The sequence below is a fragment of the Trichoplusia ni genome, chromosome 7 (genome assembly GCF_003590095.1).
Source record: "Trichoplusia ni isolate ovarian cell line Hi5 chromosome 7, tn1, whole genome shotgun sequence".
Lineage (NCBI taxonomy): Eukaryota > Metazoa > Arthropoda > Insecta > Lepidoptera > Noctuidae > Trichoplusia > Trichoplusia ni.
The window spans coordinates 1,505,414-1,522,613 of record NC_039484.1 but is presented as its reverse complement, the minus strand read 5'-3'; the positions used below and the strand labels follow the sequence as shown (position 1 = coordinate 1,522,613).

Genomic DNA, 17,200 nt, shown 5'->3' with positions numbered 1-17,200 from the left:
ATAAGGATCGATGCTAAGCAACGCTTGTCACGGTCTGGGAAAAAGATAAATACCGAGGTTATGTAACGATTGTTAAGGTCAAAAATTTGAGGGTATACCCAAAAAACTCAACCCATATATTGTTTACTCCATCTGTAAAGGGGAACAGAAATCATGATTGACTTTAGCTTCTCTTGGCTATTTTTCATCTAGATATGATTTTACATCTAGCTATCTGGGTAACTTCAGCTATGGTAGTTAGTAACTATATTTTCACCAAATACTTAATGGCTTTAAAAAAAATAACAATCAAAAGCAGAAACAAAACATCTTATTGAGGGCCGATTTTTCAATCATCAGATAACTTTTATCTGAAGAATAAATATGGCCGCTTGACATATTTTCTATACAAAAGCTGTCAAAACGTCAAACATATTCGTCGAATAAAAGTTATCTGGCGATTGAAAAATCAGCCCTAAGACATACAAAATTATTGTAGCAGGCCGGAAGAAGTCGGAAGTCAAACAATCTTGATTGATACACATTTCTATGAAACCTATATTTACTTGCTCCGATTAGTTCCAACCTAACGCTCTTGGCCGCATTTTAATGTGAACTTCTTAGATTTGCACGCACAGATACTTTTGTTATTGTTTCCGCGTATTCTGTGTAACGAGTTCAGCGATGAGCTTGAATCAGCTGTTTTTCTATCAATTTTTAGCATTGAGGAATGATGATTGATTTCGTCCAAGAAGTCATTGCTGTGTTATTGGAAATTAGTCTCCATATCGTTGTAGTTTAATTTTTTTTTTGCTAAAAGCTTGAAAAAAAAATGTTTCAGACACAGAATTATAATAATCCGAAACTGTGATGAGATTTTTGGCCGGTTATTCGGTTGGGGAATAGAATATTGTGCTAAATACTATTACAAAATTACTGTTAAGATCTGACCTCACCACAACGTAACGTGTTATAAACATCAATTAACTAATATGGTCATAAACATGCCATACCTTTGTTTTCAGATCCATAACAATAAATTTTCAGTACTTGATTCACTAGAGACCTAATGAAGTCATGATATGACTTGTATCAGCATAAAACTTTAATGTTCTTGACCTTTGACCTAATTGCCCTTGTCTAGACAGCCCTGGGCTTCTACTATCACCTTCTAATGTCATATTATCATAATTGTGCAAGCGAGATGCCACTCTACATCTTGTAGAGCGCTATCCCTCTCCTACAGCAGCTATAATATTACTCTTAGAGTTGCCAGTAGGCCCTATGTTCGTTTCGCGTGCAATGCTAAAATGAAAAGGCACGACACAGACGAGAAATGTAATTTCACACCGTCACGATGGGTGAAATGCTATGGGAAATTGTTTCATTTCAGATAATATTGTTTGTGACACACATTTCTCTTAGATTGTTAGCAGTAGTTCGTACTTTATGTGTGAAGTTATTGCTTCTGCAATTTAACCCACGGGACTCCCATGGGGAGTGGTTGTCACCACGCCAAACCTTCTATGTGCAAGTGTCGAGGGTCGATCCCCGCATAGGACAAGCGTTTGTGTGATCCTCGAGTGCTTGTCCTGAGTCTGGGTGTATTTGTGCTTGTAAACTGAATCTTTGTGAAAACGCTGCGACAAAAGAATTAAAGTCCTTAGACCCGTTTAAAAAATAAGGAGAAAATTGTACATCGATTACGTAATCTTGTAACTAATACTAATATTGAGATTAAGATTTCCAAGTAATGATTCTAGAAACGCACATGATTAAGCTTGTTTGTAGCAGTGAAGCATCGGTATCCTTCTAGGATATATACGTAGTAAATTATTCTAATAGGGTTGATTTGGCCGTAGCAGAAAAAGCTGTTAAAACGTATTAATGTCTTTGAAAATATGGTTTATTCCCAATAGTTCCGTTGTCCAGTTCCGTGGCGGAACTACTGAGAAGTTTTTTTCCCAGTAGTTCCGCGGAACTACTGACACACATATTTTTGTCCCATTAGTTCCGTTAATAATTTCTTGTTTTTCGTAACACTTTATTACATTTTTGCAAACTAATAAGTTTATACTTAAAGATAGGATGTATGTATATAGATACTTATAAGTCTACTGCTAGATCTACTTGTAACTAATTTAGAATCTAATTCCTTGCGTCGGAAATAACTGGCCTAGCTGACTTTGATTTAGATGTTATAATTTATTTCGCTTTACATCTTGATCCTGATTTATTGTTGTGCTTATTTATAGAAAAGCGTTTGCGAATGTTTATATAATAAATAGCGAGCTCCGTATTTGTATGATTTATATCTTCAACAACTCCTAGGATGTAAAAATGGTCCTTCTTAAGTATTCGTTTAAATTGTTGGTTTGGTGGCATTCCTTGGGAGAAGCGACGTCCAGGTAGACTGCATCGAACTGATAATGAGCTGTGTTTTAAATAATCCTCATTATTTCCCATTGCGGGGCAAAAGTCTATTTTAAACTTTTTTTAGTAATTGTCTACTTATCTTGCCCCAGTGATGAAAATTTCAAAGAATAGAAAGTACACTCCTTTTTTTGCGTCCCAAAGTCGGTTAAAAAGTCATCAATAACATAATTTATTATCTTGTTTTGATAAATCTTAATATTACCTAGTCAAACGGAAGTAGAAAATATAGTCACGTGATAAGTTTAAACCGTTATTTTATAGCCAAAGACCACTTCAAGATTAAACTTATCTTAAAAGGTCCACTTAACGGGAATTTTATCTACCATACTAAATGTATCGGTACTGCAGTGGGTGTCTTCGCCTGTATAAAACTAGGGCTGTCCCAATGTACCTATGTTAGTTTTACCTACGGCCAACTACCTTTCATATTAGAATAATATATGCTTTACAAACCAGGGGCTTATTGCCAGATCTAAAAGTATTATTATTGCAGATGTATAAGCGAGACAGCACTACACATTATAGAGCAGTGTCTCTTTCACAACAGAGATAACATTACTTTTTGACTGGCCTGTTGGTCTAGTGGTTAGTGTCCTTGACTGCTATACCGGAGGTCGTGGGTTCGATTCAGACCCAGGACTAATGTTTGTGTGATTAGCGCGATCAATTATTCTATGTCTGGATCCATAATATGTAAATATGTATTTAGAAATATATAAATACTAGCTGATCCAGCAAACGTTGTTTTGCCGAATAGTTTTTTTTCTTGTTGTATGTATTTTTAATGCCACATTATAAAAAAATAAAAACAAAAAAATTCGTCCAGAAATTAAAAAATTAGGGGTATGAAAAACAGATGTCGTTCTATTCTCAGACCTACCCAATATGTGTACAAAATTTCATAAAAATCGGTCGAACCGTTTCGGAGGAGTACGGTAACGAACATCGTGACACGGGAATTTTATATATTAGAAGAAGATGTTTATCAGTTGTCTAATACTCATAATAAAAACTTTGCTTTGTTTGAGACTAGATGGCGTTGTGTGACAGTCGTGGAATATTATTATTATTACTTTGAGGTAATGGTAGGCACTTTTACCAGGTGTTACGAATTGTAATGGTTTACATGTTACTTGCATAAAGTAGCTAATGTATACATCGATTACTGAGAGTCTCTATTAAAGTTATAATATATTACATATCATATTTGTGGAAGTGTGACAGCGCAATAGACGGCGTAGAGTGGCATCTCACAAAAATACAACTTTCAAACGAACGGTAGGCCCCTGTCTACTACATTAGCTTTCTCGCTTTCTGGAATCGTTAATTCCTTTTTGCGTGTTTTGTATGACAGTAAGTGAAACCCGTTGCTAGTGCTTATAACCTATATTCAACCTCTTTTTGTGTCCAAGATTGAATTGCCATTGCTTGTGTAACCCTCTTTGCGAGTAGTAACGGGCCATCCAATGAAATTCTGCATTTGATACCCACTCTTTTGGATTAATACTATCAATTACCATTACAATTATCAGGGTAATTACAGTCTGATATGAGCTGTTTGAGCTTAAGGGCGAATCTATATACAGCATAAAAATATTAACGAATTATGATGTGAGTACCACTTTTAAAATGAATACTAGCTGAAAGTATATTGCCATTACTACTATTGCCATTGTAAAACCAAGATGGCACATTACGCTGTGCCTAATAGCACTACACTCTTGCTTCCACTACGAAAACAGTGAACCACAACTAATTAAAGTAACAGTTACAGTAACGTTACATTGAACAATGTACAAGTTAGGTAATTGTTAGGTAAGTTACATTATCATAAGACAAGAGCTTGTGGTTCAATGTCACTGGAACGCACTTTCCAAATGCTCAATACTTGTTTTCGTGTTTATACGGTGGTCAAGTACATTTCAATGAATATTGTAATGTAATGCTAGCGGAAAATTGCGTGATAATTAGTAAAATTGCAATATTTTTTTACATGGTTGTGATTTCTCTTAGTGTTTTTTTTTTGCTGACGATGCAAAATTCATTTTGAATCTTGCTGTTTTCTGTCCGTCACTGAGATATTTGAACTTACACATATTAATAATGACTATCTTATGTTGCATATCATAAGTTGCTCTATAAATACAAAAATACATCGGAATAGTTACTACCTGTTTATAAAGCCTGATGGCATTGTCTCGTAACTACAGTTTATTTGAAAACAAATCATGGTTGTTACTATGAAGAAATTACATAAGATTAAGTTAACCAACGTTAGCAAACCATTCAACCGGGGTTATCGAATATGACCTCTCTAAGTGTATTTTTACATGTTTGAATCACGGCATTTATGTTGCACAAAAATCTCTCATCTCTGTACATTAAAGTTGAGAAATGCTGAAGAAAAACGATTACTGTGATGAAAGCTTGCGTTTAATAATTGATTGCAGTTTTATATTATTTTAAATTTTGTTTACAGGAGAAAATGGTAAAAAAATATATCATAATTCTGAGTGTGCAGTTCAATTGGAAATCACCTTGATTTTGCGACTATACCATTACTTAAATTCCTTATTTGAGAACCTTCTGGCCTATATTATCAAACATGGCATATACTATGTTTATTCATGTGCTCTACTTAACAGTTGTTCTTTAGTTACATTTAAGACACAACCTACAAAACTTACATAAATAAGGTCAAAGGAATTTAAGTCATTACTAAAAGTTTATGTAGAACCAGCCCAACAAGCGACCGACGAAGCGATGACTAAGCGTTTCACTATTTTACTTACCGCATGCCACTACCACTATATGTTATGGTATGTTTAAGTAAAACTGCTGACGTTGTGGGAGCGAGAAGGCACGCTACAAGCCGTAGAACGCTGTTTCACTTCCACTAATACAGTTGCCTTAGTTTAGGAGATAGAGGTAGAGCCCCAGGGGTCACAGGTAATCTCGAAAGATCGTCGTTGAGGTGATAATTATCGTTCATACATCTTAGCTACTGTATACATCTTTTTAATTAGTGTAGGAATAATCAATCACTGCTGCTAAAAGATTGAATTTGGTTAATACTTAATAAAAAAAATATTATTGCATAATTATATGCTTAAGTTTGTTCTTCTACAGTTGTTAACTGACTGGTCTAAGGTAAGTTATTTATAACAGCTGAACTGTAAAAAAAAATCGCTGTTACCATTTGCATTTCGTTTGTGGTAACCATTTTTATAGCCGTTTCCTATAATCCATTCTAGCATCTCATACTTACATTAATAAAATCAAAGCTTACCATTTTATAAATATTTCGTATAATTATGCATTTTACGCAGTGCGTTTGCCGTCATTAACAAACTCTCGATTGCATTTCCATGACCTCCATCCAAGGTTTTAATTCATTAAAACAGGCCAATTATATTACTGTTTCTTAATGCTCGCGATCAAAATGTGTGGAACCGTAAATATTCTCTTCAAATGTTTTAACAGGGCGACGAAGAAAGAGAGTATCTCTTTACAGACTTGGAATTTTAAGTGTCTCATTAAGTAAGTTCTTTGAAATTAATATTTTTGTGATTCGCATTTAATCTCTGATTTTATTAATACAATGAATGAATTTTAATGTGAATCCGAAGAATAATGATGTAAGGATAAGTGAAATCATTTTATTAAAAAACTGATCTCGTAAAAATGGTTGTAAACCTACGATTTTTTTGTGTTTCTCAACATTTGAATGCAATTTTATCTTACTCTTAGTAGTATTTTAACTTTTCTGGAACCATCAAACATAAAAGTAGAGTAATTTGCCATGCATTGCATTTTCTAAATATTTCTTTGAATCACATGAAAGTTTAGACGAAATAGTTCTGAGAGCCGGGCTATTGTGTATTGTGTCAGTTCATTTTCATTGCAGCCCATATGTGTCACAGTAGTGAAAGTGAGGAATATTTACGAGTTATGAAAGCATAATCCAATGGTGCTGGTATCTACCGTAACTGCTCCTGTTGCGTGGGCGGTAGTGGATGTTACAACTATTAAGGACCAAATGCTTTATGCACTAACTAAATACAGACAAATGGTAAAAAGAGAAGTAGCCTTCGAATCATATAGAAACTTACCAGAACGTAGATTTTATTGGATAAGAATGATCCTAACTTACAATCAGGTAGTAAAATAAATAATGGCAAACTCGGACAAAATTCTAAAGGGAAGAAATAAGACACGATCGTATAAATCAAAACGAACAGAGTGGTTTTAATACTTAGAAAATAAAGCACAAGAAAATATTATGTAAAAAATATTGTGTAATCCGAAACAAAACACTAGCGAAACAAACAATATAGACGCTCTAACAAAAACATTTATCTAAGAGAGTGATTAAACGGATGAAATGGACGAAAATAATTTCCCCTTCGAGATTAAAAATCAGACTGTATTTATGGGCTCGCAGCAATTTTAAATCTCCTTATCTTTACCAACCAGGTGTAAAACCCGAACTGTTAGCTTTTGCTATAGGCGATGTTGCAACAATCACGATCGACCTTGTCTCCGTATTTTATCGCCGTCCTTTTCTCTCTCAACACCCATTCCAAAAGTATTATCAACAATTTATTGTTGTTATAACTAAAACTATTGTTATTATTGCAATGGGAATCGAATAGAGCCATGTGGATTTAAAAAGGGGTATGTATGTGGAAATGATGAAGGGATGTTGTTCCGGACATGCGTATTGGAGTGGGATGGCGACAGCCGGGCAGCGAGTAAACGTCAGTTGTTGGCCGGTCGCCGCGGAGCGCGTTGTGTCCCCCGCGCCATCCAACCGCCTCGATACAGTACACATATCAAATTTCACGCGAAAATTTGATATCGTCGTCGTTTTTGTGAAGTGTTTTCAAAAAGTTTGCTCGTTCACCGGTAAATGTTTCAAGTTTATCCGACTTAAGTAGTTTGTTCAAATTTGTGCCTGGAATTATATTATTTGCGCTATTGTGTTTTTTGTTGCTCAGTGATATGTTCGTTACCGTTTTGTTTTTGTAGTACGTATGGTTTTTATTAGTATAGCTCATTAATGAATTGTTCTACTTTTATTTTTACCTTTCCAGTATTGTTTCTTTATGATATCACCAACAGAGTTGCTTTATCGCTACTGATAACTCTTATCTATAACTTGTGTTGTTCTATGCATTGACAAGAATTGCACATTTAAACGCTTGTACTTACTTACGGACTATGTTTTGTCTCTCGTACCGGTATTTTTATATTTTATCAGAAAAATGTAATTTATTGAGTAATGAAAGTTCATCGAACTATTAGTGTTTGCGATTAAAGTATCAATAATAGAATGTAGTAACATTATGCATATGACTAATAAGTCATGAACACTAAGATACATGATACCTATTTAGTTTAATGTTTCCTTATGTTTTCTATATTAAATTAAAGTTCTCGACCGTTGGAACAAGTAGATACGCGTTTGAGATGAGTGTCTTTATTGTGAATCACCGACTGTATGAAATGCAAAAGACAAAGAAGGGATTTGAATATAAGGCGAGGGGGCCTTGAAATTGATCGTCTGGTACACCCCAGCCTCTGGTTAACCGAACCCTTGGATGTAGCGTGGGCACACTTAATGCGGTACAAATTTGATTTTATACCTCTGCTTCTGATACACATAGAACAAACCGAACTTGTTGAATTAAATCCCAAATGTATTTTTAATATTTACTTAGGTGGGTAGAACATTTCAACGGTGTATAATTAGGAATTGTTCACGCAAATTTTAATTAAGCTCCGAGCTTAAAATGCGATTCAAAAGGATTATGCATGGGCATTCATTAGAATTTCGAAGCGTGTCCTCGGAGCTGCCAAATTTATTTGAAAGACTTACATAATAATAAAAAGATTGTAAAACCAAGATGGCACATTACGCTGTGCCTAATAGCACTACACTCTTGCTTCCACTACGAAAACAGTGAACCACAACTAATTAAAGTAACAGTTACAGTAACGTTACATTGAACAATGTACAAGTTAGGTAATTGTTAGGTAAGTTACATTATCATAAGACAAGAGCTTGTGGTTCAATGTCACTGGAACGCACTTTCCAAATGCTCAATACTTGTTTTCGTGTTTATACGGTGGTCAAGTACATTTCAATGAATATTGTAATGTAATGCTAGCGGAAAATTGCGTGATAATTAGTAAAATTGCAATATTTTTTTACATGGTTGTGATTTCTCTTAGTGTTTTTTTTTTGCTGACGATGCAAAATTCATTTTGAATCTTGCTGTTTTCTGTCCGTCACTGAGATATTTGAACTTACACATATTAATAATGACTATCTTATGTTGCATATCATAAGTTGCTCTATAAATACAAAAATACATCGGAATAGTTACTACCTGTTTATAAAGCCTGATGGCATTGTCTCGTAACTACAGTTTATTTGAAAACAAATCATGGTTGTTACTATGAAGAAATTACATAAGATTAAGTTAACCAACGTTAGCAAACCATTCAACCGGGGTTATCGAATATGACCTCTCTAAGTGTATTTTTACATGTTTGAATCACGGCATTTATGTTGCACAAAAATCTCTCATCTCTGTACATTAAAGTTGAGAAATGCTGAAGAAAAACGATTACTGTGATGAAAGCTTGCGTTTAATAATTGATTGCAGTTTTATATTATTTTAAATTTTGTTTACAGGAGAAAATGGTAAAAAAATATATCATAATTCTGAGTGTGCAGTTCAATTGGAAATCACCTTGATTTTGCGACTATACCATTACTTAAATTCCTTATTTGAGAACCTTCTGGCCTATATTATCAAACATGGCATATACTATGTTTATTCATGTGCTCTACTTAACAGTTGTTCTTTAGTTACATTTAAGACACAACCTACAAAACTTACATAAATAAGGTCAAAGGAATTTAAGTCATTACTAAAAGTTTATGTAGAACCAGCCCAACAAGCGACCGACGAAGCGATGACTAAGCGTTTCACTATTTTACTTACCGCATGCCACTACCACTATATGTTATGGTATGTTTAAGTAAAACTGCTGACGTTGTGGGAGCGAGAAGGCACGCTACAAGCCGTAGAACGCTGTTTCACTTCCACTAATACAGTTGCCTTAGTTTAGGAGATAGAGGTAGAGCCCCAGGGGTCACAGGTAATCTCGAAAGATCGTCGTTGAGGTGATAATTATCGTTCATACATCTTAGCTACTGTATACATCTTTTTAATTAGTGTAGGAATAATCAATCACTGCTGCTAAAAGATTGAATTTGGTTAATACTTAATAAAAAAAATATTATTGCATAATTATATGCTTAAGTTTGTTCTTCTACAGTTGTTAACTGACTGGTCTAAGGTAAGTTATTTATAACAGCTGAACTGTAAAAAAAAATCGCTGTTACCATTTGCATTTCGTTTGTGGTAACCATTTTTATAGCCGTTTCCTATAATCCATTCTAGCATCTCATACTTACATTAATAAAATCAAAGCTTACCATTTTATAAATATTTCGTATAATTATGCATTTTACGCAGTGCGTTTGCCGTCATTAACAAACTCTCGATTGCATTTCCATGACCTCCATCCAAGGTTTTAATTCATTAAAACAGGCCAATTATATTACTGTTTCTTAATGCTCGCGATCAAAATGTGTGGAACCGTAAATATTCTCTTCAAATGTTTTAACAGGGCGACGAAGAAAGAGAGTATCTCTTTACAGACTTGGAATTTTAAGTGTCTCATTAAGTAAGTTCTTTGAAATTAATATTTTTGTGATTCGCATTTAATCTCTGATTTTATTAATACAATGAATGAATTTTAATGTGAATCCGAAGAATAATGATGTAAGGATAAGTGAAATCATTTTATTAAAAAACTGATCTCGTAAAAATGGTTGTAAACCTACGATTTTTTTGTGTTTCTCAACATTTGAATGCAATTTTATCTTACTCTTAGTAGTATTTTAACTTTTCTGGAACCATCAAACATAAAAGTAGAGTAATTTGCCATGCATTGCATTTTCTAAATATTTCTTTGAATCACATGAAAGTTTAGACGAAATAGTTCTGAGAGCCGGGCTATTGTGTATTGTGTCAGTTCATTTTCATTGCAGCCCATATGTGTCACAGTAGTGAAAGTGAGGAATATTTACGAGTTATGAAAGCATAATCCAATGGTGCTGGTATCTACCGTAACTGCTCCTGTTGCGTGGGCGGTAGTGGATGTTACAACTATTAAGGACCAAATGCTTTATGCACTAACTAAATACAGACAAATGGTAAAAAGAGAAGTAGCCTTCGAATCATATAGAAACTTACCAGAACGTAGATTTTATTGGATAAGAATGATCCTAACTTACAATCAGGTAGTAAAATAAATAATGGCAAACTCGGACAAAATTCTAAAGGGAAGAAATAAGACACGATCGTATAAATCAAAACGAACAGAGTGGTTTTAATACTTAGAAAATAAAGCACAAGAAAATATTATGTAAAAAATATTGTGTAATCCGAAACAAAACACTAGCGAAACAAACAATATAGACGCTCTAACAAAAACATTTATCTAAGAGAGTGATTAAACGGATGAAATGGACGAAAATAATTTCCCCTTCGAGATTAAAAATCAGACTGTATTTATGGGCTCGCAGCAATTTTAAATCTCCTTATCTTTACCAACCAGGTGTAAAACCCGAACTGTTAGCTTTTGCTATAGGCGATGTTGCAACAATCACGATCGACCTTGTCTCCGTATTTTATCGCCGTCCTTTTCTCTCTCAACACCCATTCCAAAAGTATTATCAACAATTTATTGTTGTTATAACTAAAACTATTGTTATTATTGCAATGGGAATCGAATAGAGCCATGTGGATTTAAAAAGGGGTATGTATGTGGAAATGATGAAGGGATGTTGTTCCGGACATGCGTATTGGAGTGGGATGGCGACAGCCGGGCAGCGAGTAAACGTCAGTTGTTGGCCGGTCGCCGCGGAGCGCGTTGTGTCCCCCGCGCCATCCAACCGCCTCGATACAGTACACATATCAAATTTCACGCGAAAATTTGATATCGTCGTCGTTTTTGTGAAGTGTTTTCAAAAAGTTTGCTCGTTCACCGGTAAATGTTTCAAGTTTATCCGACTTAAGTAGTTTGTTCAAATTTGTGCCTGGAATTATATTATTTGCGCTATTGTGTTTTTTGTTGCTCAGTGATATGTTCGTTACCGTTTTGTTTTTGTAGTACGTATGGTTTTTATTAGTATAGCTCATTAATGAATTGTTCTACTTTTATTTTTACCTTTCCAGTATTGTTTCTTTATGATATCACCAACAGAGTTGCTTTATCGCTACTGATAACTCTTATCTATAACTTGTGTTGTTCTATGCATTGACAAGAATTGCACATTTAAACGCTTGTACTTACTTACGGACTATGTTTTGTCTCTCGTACCGGTATTTTTATATTTTATCAGAAAAATGTAATTTATTGAGTAATGAAAGTTCATCGAACTATTAGTGTTTGCGATTAAAGTATCAATAATAGAATGTAGTAACATTATGCATATGACTAATAAGTCATGAACACTAAGATACATGATACCTATTTAGTTTAATGTTTCCTTATGTTTTCTATATTAAATTAAAGTTCTCGACCGTTGGAACAAGTAGATACGCGTTTGAGATGAGTGTCTTTATTGTGAATCACCGACTGTATGAAATGCAAAAGACAAAGAAGGGATTTGAATATAAGGCGAGGGGGCCTTGAAATTGATCGTCTGGTACACCCCAGCCTCTGGTTAACCGAACCCTTGGATGTAGCGTGGGCACACTTAATGCGGTACAAATTTGATTTTATACCTCTGCTTCTGATACACATAGAACAAACCGAACTTGTTGAATTAAATCCCAAATGTATTTTTAATATTTACTTAGGTGGGTAGAACATTTCAACGGTGTATAATTAGGAATTGTTCACGCAAATTTTAATTAAGCTCCGAGCTTAAAATGCGATTCAAAAGGATTATGCATGGGCATTCATTAGAATTTCGAAGCGTGTCCTCGGAGCTGCCAAATTTATTTGAAAGACTTACATAATAATAAAAAGATTTGTTTGAGGATTAGCTATTCAATTCTCACTTAATAATTTTCTGAACTGGTTGGACAGGATTTGTAGGAGCCGGCGCGTGCCACATTATTATTACAATATCAGCAGTTTTCGGTTGCCCATTGAAGCGGTAATTGCGCCCCATAATGGTGCAAGACCCTTTTTTCGGATCTGTCTCATTGTTGTCCATAATACTCCATAGGGTGTAGGTCGTTGACATTGGCCTTCCCCCGTTATATTTTGGATTTGCAACGATATTTTTCATCGAATGTCGGATTATCAATAAATCATGCTGTATCATTGTTAATGTTTAATGTTGATCATAATCTCCCATTTTTCGATGTTTTCACGTTTGTAGGTTATTGTTATTTAATCCGTTTGTTCTATTTTTGCAAGCTCACATAAATTCTATTCAGTCCATTTTTAGATGATCTTTTTTGATTGATTACTTTTTGCACCCAGAAATGTCAAAAAATTCAAATCATCCAATACCATTTCAAAGAAGTTAGACGTTTTTATAAGCTACACAGTTTTGTTAAGGTGTTGTAACGGTTTCAACGATTTCGGTACCGCTGCTTCATTAAAAAAAAAGCTAATTGTAGACTTTGGTTCCATGTTCTGTTTGTTGGTTGAACCTTCGCATGGTGGGAAAAATAAAACCACATAGCCAAGTCTACAATAGAGTTACTTACTACACAGTACCTGACTTGATGCATGGGTGAAACATGTGTTTTACATTTACGTTTACCTTGAGATACTCGTACAATCGTGAGAATTGCATTATAGTCACGAATACTATATATAGAATTCATTTAAGTTTGTTACGTAAAAACGCTACAAATATACAAATACACGATTGACCACTCTTGCGGTCAGCGAACTTGAATAAGACGTTACACAGCTGGCTAATAATGACGTCTGCGTTACGCCCCGAGCGTAAAACTTCTAATGAGAGCTACATTCTCGCTCCTAATGACAATCGACCAAAACAATGTGAAGAGAGTCGGCCATAACACCGTTAGTGAGCAGCGCAAGAGTTCAGACTTCAAATATTCGTTGCATTAGTGAGGGCAACAATCTTTGATAACTCGCCGTCGATTGCGCAAGCGGCCTCCTTTTTGCACGTGTTCCCCGACAATTTTGCAACGTTTTCCGGTTTTGAGGTGCAATACGTCTCTCCGTGCAAAGTTCATAAATGATTACGAAATGGTTTCGGGCGTTGTTATTATTCATATCTCTATCAGACTGCACACTATTGCAGAAATTCTAATATTATTCAATCATAATCCGATTAAGCCAGTTTGTTTGTAAAAAATGCATTATACTTTATAATTAAGCTCTACCAGAAAATCCAGTTATTATCGGACTTTAAACAGCAACAATGATGGCATTGAATACAAAACAAATCATTTACTCCACCTTGGTTTGATTACCTTCACCTGTTTACTAGTTCCCACACCTTACTTTCTATCAACTCTACCGCCTACTTGTTTTGACTGGAGTCCTAAAATACTTGAGTGTAGGTAGCAGTAGCCGCAGTAGGCATGTTTATCTACAGTGTACGTGCTAGCATCATCAGTAACCGTCGCAGGTCTATCCCGTAGGGGCGTTGCACCGGTGCCGCGATGGAATGCGCCCGATCGTGGTTACGAAATGCCGTGACTCCGCAATCGTGCCTCTCTACTAGAATACGCAATTATATTATATTTATCGAAATATCTGTCCTCTGCACACATTTCGATTATAACTTAAGCAACGTTATAGATGCTGCCCCTTAGAATTGAGTTCTGTTCGTTTAATGGCTCCGCAACTTGGATTCCTTCCTTGGTAACCAACCGCTACTCCTCTTCATAGCTTTTTAATTACCCCTTTGTAAATGGCTGAGCATTCGCTAATGTATACGGTTAAGGTCGTTCCGGAAAACAACGAAGCCCATTGTTTGGTGCAACTCCTTATATTGCAAGTAGCGGTTCGACTTCATAGGCCCCGGTCTTCGGAGGGCGATGTGCCCAAAATTCTTAGAATGTCTGCTGAATATGATCAGTCTTATATGGTACTCTTTAATATTAATCGAGTTCATTTCTTTTGTTCCATCATAGCCCATCACTTTAAGACTTAAGTCGGTTCTTCCCTGACGACGTTTATTGTATTTGATAAAATTCTTCGCGCAATTTTCCCCTTTTAAAAACTTTTAAAATGCATTTATCAAAAATACTTTAATGGGAGAGTGCCTAAGTGTAAAGTCTTATCTTGTCTCCCCCACTTGCAGCTACGTTAAAGAGTGATGGAAGCGATTCGTCATGTTCCCTGCTTAGTGACCCACTTACAGAATGGCTTGCCATCGAAAGATTTTTTTTCCAAATATCTGAGAGTTATTAGTGGCAGACGGACCACCCCTATGCAGGAATCAATCGGCTTCAAGCTGTCACACATCTATGTCATTCTATCCTCTTTGATTTTCTCGACATGAGTTTCTTACATCTTCATATAGGATGGTCCTAAAATATCATTCACGATCCTAGCTTTTCAAGTACTTTGCCAAAATGTTAAACTAAAAAAGAGATAAGCAAAAAACCCTCTTAGTGTAACAAGCACAATGAATATTGATAGGTAGGGCGTGCTCGAGTCTTCAACGGATAATAAAAGATTTTTTGCGCCATCCTTCTTTTTAAAACTCCTTCCGCGTCAACGTTTCGTACATTGATTAATGATCGCTCTATTTAGAGATGATTTAAGTGAAGAGGAACAAAAGCTTTGCACTTCATTGATTGAATTTCTAACGGTCCTTAGATTAATATTTATATAGGATCATAGTCGTTCATTGATTAATGACAGAGATTGAACTTTGCTAAAATATTTTGTAAACTTTCGACACCGATTGCACGTTTTTATTTTAGCAATTATATAATGATATATTAGTGTAAGAATAAATAATGTGTAAAATTTATTGCCTGTTAGTCTAGATTCGCAAGAATAGTTAATTTTCGATTGCGTAGTTTTATTTAGATATACCTAGTTACCTGATTAGCCGGTACTAATAGATACTGTAATACTTTTGGAACTAGCTTATATCCAACATTTTTTTTCTTATTATTTTAATAAGTTGTATCCAATATATTGTAGCCGAATAGTATACAATTATGCAATGACATATTTTACTTTAATTAGCTGCAAATTAATATTTCGAATAAATACTTATCGAATTAAACACATGCTTTTTCAAATTATGCCAAACAGAATGAAAAGACAACACATTCTTTGTAAGAATTAAACCCAACTGTTCTGGTAACTAAACCATCATATTATAAAACAAAGCAATTTAAAGAAGCAATATTTTCACTCCTATTCCAGACGAAATAATACCAATTACTCCTCAGCTACGTCCTGTTGCCAATAGTTAAACTGGCGGTAATAGTCGTGTATATCTGTTTCCTGCTCGTTCACTGATTAACGATTTCCTCCAAATATCTTATGCAAATCTGCCGGTTCCACACGTGTAGCAAGATTTGCTCCTACATCAGTATTCATGTCATCTTCGTCAAGGCACCCATGACATGCCCGCAGCCCGCATCGTTTGCTTGTGTCAACTCACCGTGTTTGTATGACCGACCTGAGGTGCATTGCAACGACCTTTGACAGTTAGTTCAACCTGTGCGTATCCTGTTCTAGATGTTCACGTAATATTAATAAGCTACGCTTAAATGGAACGACACGATTTTGTTATTGATTTCGAATTTAATTTACTGTATCATGTTACATACTATTTTGTGAAATTATTTATTAATCGTTTAGACAGCATTTAGATTTTTATCATTTCTGCCACTAGTTTTAGAATGATTCATGTGATTAGATAAACACATGTTTGTTACACAAAGCGCGGTGGGTAAGATGTTACGATATTCATACAACGCCAGAGTTCCAAAACGGCAGACAAAAAATAATCTATGATAGCGATAACCCGCAAAAAACTGACCTTGATGTTTTTGCGGTAAATTCGTTCATGCGATCAAGCTTAGTGTGTAACTTAGATTTCCGAGTAGGTGTATAACGTGCTTTTGTAATCGGCAGCACTCAACGAATGTTATAAAGTACTATCGACTGCTACTCAGATCATGAGGAAAAAATGCGATAAATTGATCGAATTTGGAGACAGATACACAACAAAACTCGTTTTTTTTTTAGATATGATAACACGGAAATTCCTTGTAACTCATATGCAAGTTTCAAAGGACCCCAATATACAACGTTTAGGACTGATCCAGTATCAATAATAGAAATATTGAACAAGAGTCGGAAGTCTCAAGACACATTGCGGCTTTCGCCTTCCTGCGCGGCGCGTGGTCTGAATACAGATCGCCGCTGTTATGATCCCCGCACATTCAGAAACCCTTCACTTAGATAAAGTGTTGTTTTTGTTCAACACTTGGAATAGTTGTCACGCGTAGACCCTTCTCGACGGGATACTTTGCAAAATACTGTCTTGTTTTTTATAAATGTTTTATCTTCTATAAATTATGTAGCAGGATGTGTTATGGATTTATTTGATTCGTTGTAATCTATATCGTGTTTCAAATGCTTACGAATTGCCGTTTTTGAATTCTCGTCTAATGAAGTTTTATTACTTGGGTATAAATCTTTTTCCACACGTGATTCTTAGTTAGGTAAT

The 17,200-nt window shown here is 35.1% G+C and overlaps 1 protein-coding gene across 7 annotated transcripts in view; it reads left to right on the top strand.

Annotated features, from left to right (window-relative positions):
* Positions 1–17,200, top strand: part of LOC113495609 — a 230,738-nt gene that overhangs the window by 129,551 nt on the left and 83,987 nt on the right. The window contains exon 1 of one of the 7 annotated variants that reach the window (XM_026874426.1): positions 3,439–11,547. The exons of 5 other annotated variants lie outside the window; for them this stretch is intronic. The gene's annotated coding sequence lies outside the window, so the exon portion shown is untranslated. Of the gene's footprint in view, positions 1–3,438; positions 11,670–17,200 lie in introns of those variants that run through there. One more of the 7 variants, XM_026874425.1, reaches the window with a different exon arrangement.